The sequence below is a fragment of the Rhyacophila brunnea genome, unplaced genomic scaffold, assembly GCF_057557595.1.
Source record: "Rhyacophila brunnea isolate RB1 unplaced genomic scaffold, BYU_Rbru_1.0 scaffold_21, whole genome shotgun sequence".
Taxonomy (NCBI): domain Eukaryota; kingdom Metazoa; phylum Arthropoda; class Insecta; order Trichoptera; family Rhyacophilidae; genus Rhyacophila; species Rhyacophila brunnea.
The window spans coordinates 19244300-19249289 of record NW_028232871.1 but is presented as its reverse complement, the minus strand read 5'-3'; the positions used below and the strand labels follow the sequence as shown (position 1 = coordinate 19249289).

The following is a 4990-nucleotide window of genomic DNA, read 5'->3' as shown; positions in this document are numbered from 1 at the left end:
TACAAGTTAGGAACAGATGACGATAAGTACGGACATGTCTGCTGATTTTATTGTTAGTTAGTTTGTCTGGTTCCTTTAAAGCTACCGCCCATTAATACCATCTATGGCTGCGCGTTTATGATGTATTCTCCATATACTCCATGCAAAAATACCGCGCCGACTACCTTCTACATTTTCTATGGCGAAAGAGTCAACAGGCGAGTGAAGGGTTGAACGTAACGTTTGGTGGTTCATGTTTGCGGATTGAACATTATCTTCTTTAATGGTTTTTTTATGCTGTAGCTCGAGATATTAGAACAAAAAGCCACAAGCGTACACCAGCTCTCGGCAGTCCAATGGTTACGACGTAGCTATGAGAATATGATGATATTATTGATGTTCAGAAAAACCACTTGGGTGCCCTCAGATTTTTTTAAATGTATTTTCTCTTTCAACTTATTTTTTGCCCAACATATCTAAGGATTGCTTATCTAACAAGCTTGCGTGTGGAGTGGGCAAGGTAAATGTTATTAAGACATTTTAAAAAAAATATTAAATTATGATAATAACATACCACTTTAATATAATATTACAACCAAAATTCGAAATTCACACTATACAAAATATTTTTTTTCACAAGCAAATAAAAATCTCACACCACATCACATTTGCTCTCCTAGGAAATAGTTACAAGCAGCTAGTAACAATATATTTATTTAGCCAAATTAATGTTTTTAGTCGAAATTGTGAAATATCCTAAGTCGGGAAATACCTGCTCGTATAGGTGTTTCTTAACTTACGATATTTTGCACTTGCGACTAAATTACAATACCTTTTGAATAAACGATTTGTTATTTATTAATTTTTGTATATTAAGTGGTCAAAATGGTATTTAAATTAGATACTTTTAATATTTTGTGTGAAACTTGACTTACGACCAGTATGTAGGAACTTATCTCAGCTGTAAATGAGGAATAGCTATACTAATTGAACGTTAATACGCGATTTAAATGTAGTTATTTATTTCTGTTAAATTAAAATAATATAATTAATAAGAATATTTTTTCTTTTACCAAAAAGAGGACACACTGTGTTCAGAAAATTCAAGGGATGGGTGAGCTTTTGTAAATTAATGCGCTTGTTATGGGTTCGCTGTTATGTAACACAATGTAGGTAGTTGATTTAAATTTTAATGCAAATGTTATACGTGTAAAACGATACGTTTTATTTCACAAGGTTGTTTATAAAGTTTTGTGAGCCTAATTCGTAAGCTTCCTACAACTACGCAGGCATTTTAAATAATATACCCCACACACACTTAACTGAGCTTTTACTTACACGGTATTTAAAATTAAATATTTTAATCATTTAGATTTAAATATTTACTGTCATAAATCTCCTCTATCATCATTATTTTTTTTCTTTCGTCATTCTCATCGAGCATCATCAACATGGCGGAGTCTCTGTAGGGTGTAGAGTCTCCTGACTTTGTCGAGAACATCATCGCTGAACTCAGCCATTTGTCAAACGTAGACGCTTAGCTGATGGTTCTTCCTCATATTTAATGTTACAGCCCTCTATCACTATTATAATTACCCTTAAATCTCTCGGATAACATACTAATTTCTCGATACTCACAATCATTTGTGAAACTATTATGATAGTATCATTAATTGTTTTCTTTCATGACCCGATTAATATAAAAGATTCCTCTAATCTAATTTTATAACGTTTTTATTAGGTCGTATTCTTGTTTGTCTGGTAGTTGTTTATCCAGTATAAATCTTACAATCGATTTTTAACTAACTTCTCGACTAGCTAGACATTTGAAACTTTTAGAATATATCATAACACGATGCCAATGCATTCTTTTAATACTTTTAGCCATCTTGAAGTAGAATTGAATTCATTTTCAGTTAATTGTTTTGTATGGAAAGTTATTTCAAAAAAATCCGTATAAAGTAAAAGACTATTATTGGTTGCTAAGGGGATGGTCCTAGCAACTAAATTATTAATATTGTCATGTTATTTTATAACATAACACACTAAGTCAAGGAAGTCTTTACGAGGGCAACACTACGCATAAGTACGACCGGATCGCGCCTGCGCACGGGATAGTTTGTACGGAGTTCGTGACACTATTTCCGGCGCTATGGGAGCTAGCGGGTTTTTGACACGTAGGCGAAGCGAGAGTCGGGTCTCAGTCTTGACCTTTCGAAGGAAGCAGACGTCTTGGCCAGTTCCGAGCCTCGGGCCCTGGGCACAGGGCTTTCGATTTCCTGACGTTTTGGAGACGTGGACGATGATCATCTGAAGGACGTCCCCCCCACGCCAGGAGATCGGAGGAACTCCACGGTCCCCACACGTTCGAAGACGCACTCCTCGATTCCGTCCTGGAAGGAATCGAGGGCAGCGAAAAGGCTGAGGAGCCCTTTGTGTAATCGGTATTTATTGTCATTTTATGTTACGGTCCACCGACCGAATTAGCTTTTGGGTTTTTGTTCTAATTTATCTAAATATTGTATCGCTTTAGGTGCTCGTGATTCACTTAAGTAATTATACATTTTTATACACTGTAGCCCGCAAGTTATCTTATTTATTAATATACAATTGTTGCAATTTCTCTACTTGTTTTTCATTTAATTATCCTTCACTATTGTCTCTATGCATCATCATAGAGTGGCGCTCAAATCCGAGATATTTATATTTATTCCATCATTATGTAATTTATTATTATACAGGAACATCCAACGAATGAGCGAAGTAACCGGACAGGTAACTGAGGTCTTAGAGGTAATAAGTCAAACCACCCACGACCCTGCATCCTATTTCCCCGAGTCTCATGCTTATCCCTTTCCCTATATCCCCAAACATATCCCTATCCTATATCCTATTCCTATATTCCCATCCATACCTATTCCTTATCCCCGACATAAAACCTTTTTATATGACATTGGCGCCCAACAAGCATCGTGTTTCTTGTTGAATATTTCTTTTCCAAAACACGATGACTTACCTCCCAAAGACTACAGTTATTTGTTTCGGATTGTGAACTCGTTCGTTATTTTGTCCTAATTTGCTAAATTTTATTTGTTCCGATTATAAAACTTTAAATTTTGCTAGTCACGATTTCATACAATAATTGTTACCGTAACGGTATTTTGTTTTCAGAGTCATTAGTTCTAATTATACCGATTTTTGCCGGCTCACTTTTAAATTTTTTGGTTTACCGTCGTGGAGTTGCAAGCGAATCCGCACGGCGTGATTTTAGACGCATTTTGATATTTTTTTTATCAATAGTACTTATTAAACTTATAAATTAATTAATGACAAATTAAAACGTATTATTTGCGTAATATTTTTCTTAAAATTTTCTGGTTCGGTGGTCGTAACTATGTGTGTTATATTTTTCATATATTTATATAGTCTTTTATTGACTTACGCGGTACTTGCAAGAGACGTCGGACTAGTCTATGCGGTATGCGCAGGATGGCGATCTAAATGATAGAGATCAATACGTCAATTTTATCATTGTCCTTGTGGAATTTATTTAATTTTGTGTTGTAAGTTACAATTATTCCTTCGCAAATTAATATTAAGAGTGTTATATATGGTTTACACCTAATTTTGAAATACAATTTGCACATTTATCATCAATACATATTTCTTCTATAATTTATGTGATACCCACATTATTGGTATGGAAATGTCAATATTTGGGCATCGGAATTTGTGTTAACCATTGATTGTTTCAGCAAAAAGTTTGTTTTATGTTTAGTATGGTGCTAAAAGTGATTTAATAAAGTTCAAAGGAGAAGGAAGGATGTCAAACTTGGACGAGATCGACATGAACATTTATATACCTACTGGATGACAAGAATTATTAACCTCAAATTTGACAGAACCATTGGATTGAAACATACTATGTGGATGTAACACCAAATCAATTGGACAGCTGGATGAACCTTATTATGGAATGGAGTTTACAAAAGGTCCTTTCGTTCCATTTCTATATTGTGAATAATTAATAATTTCTATATCTCGAATAAAATCATTATCGGGTCTTTCATTTTAGTCGGCAGTCGCGCTGTCATCGATTATTTGAGTGATTTATTTTCATTCTTGTTAAAATTTGACACTAAATTATTCTGAATTCATTTCTTCTTAATTATTAACTTTCTATTCATTTTATTTTGCTATTACAATTAATTATTTGCGTCGGTAGAATACATTTATTTCGGATAATATGTTTTTACATTGTTTTTTCTTACTTGTTTGACAGTTCGATATTAGTTTTTTCAAATCTGTTCTTTTTATAATGTAGACAATTGAAATTATTAATTTCGCGTCCATTATTGATAAAATTGAAATAACCTTTCGTTCATTGAAATAAATTTAGTCATTTTTAATTCCTATTCAATTATTCATATTCCAAATTGATTTCTGGGTAAAACTTTAAACGTCAAGCGCGCTTACATTTGCAGTCGATAGATGACACCTTCATAGAATTTATTTGAAATATTTAATTTCAAGATTCTGTTCTTTCGTAAGAATGATTATTTATTATACATAAATAATTATTTTTACAGGTGAATATTTTTAATAAAATTTTCCTTCTTAATTCCTATATAAAAACTTCCGTCTACATATTTTTTTGAATCAATTTAATTTTTTCTCTCCTGTCAATCCTTTCTAATTTAAAGACATATTTTTTTTAAAGCTTTTTGATTTCATTCTAGATGCTTTCACTCAACTATATGCAACTTTCCGTCCTCTCCTAATTTTTTAAAAAGCATATAAGCTAACATTAATTAATATCTTTAAATTCTTTTTTTCTCTTTTCAAATCCTAGCAATCAGCTATTTATTATTCATAAACATTCAATTTACTTTCACTTAAATTATTAATTACATTCTTTTTGATTTTGCAATTTTTTTTGGATAAATAAAAAAAAAAATTATTATTTAAGAATTTTCTATATACGTGTTGCATACATGTTAATTTTGAATTT

The 4990-nt window shown here is 32.3% G+C and overlaps 1 long non-coding RNA gene across 1 annotated transcript; it reads left to right on the top strand.

Moving 5' to 3' along the window:
- The first annotated feature begins 3081 nt into the window (after nucleotides 1–3081).
- Nucleotides 3082–4654, top strand: LOC147070811 (uncharacterized). The gene is made up of 2 exons (XR_015070868.1): nucleotides 3082–3542; nucleotides 3758–4654. It is a non-coding gene; the product is annotated as an uncharacterized LOC147070811 (long non-coding RNA).
- Nucleotides 4655–4990: the final 336 nt, after the last annotated feature.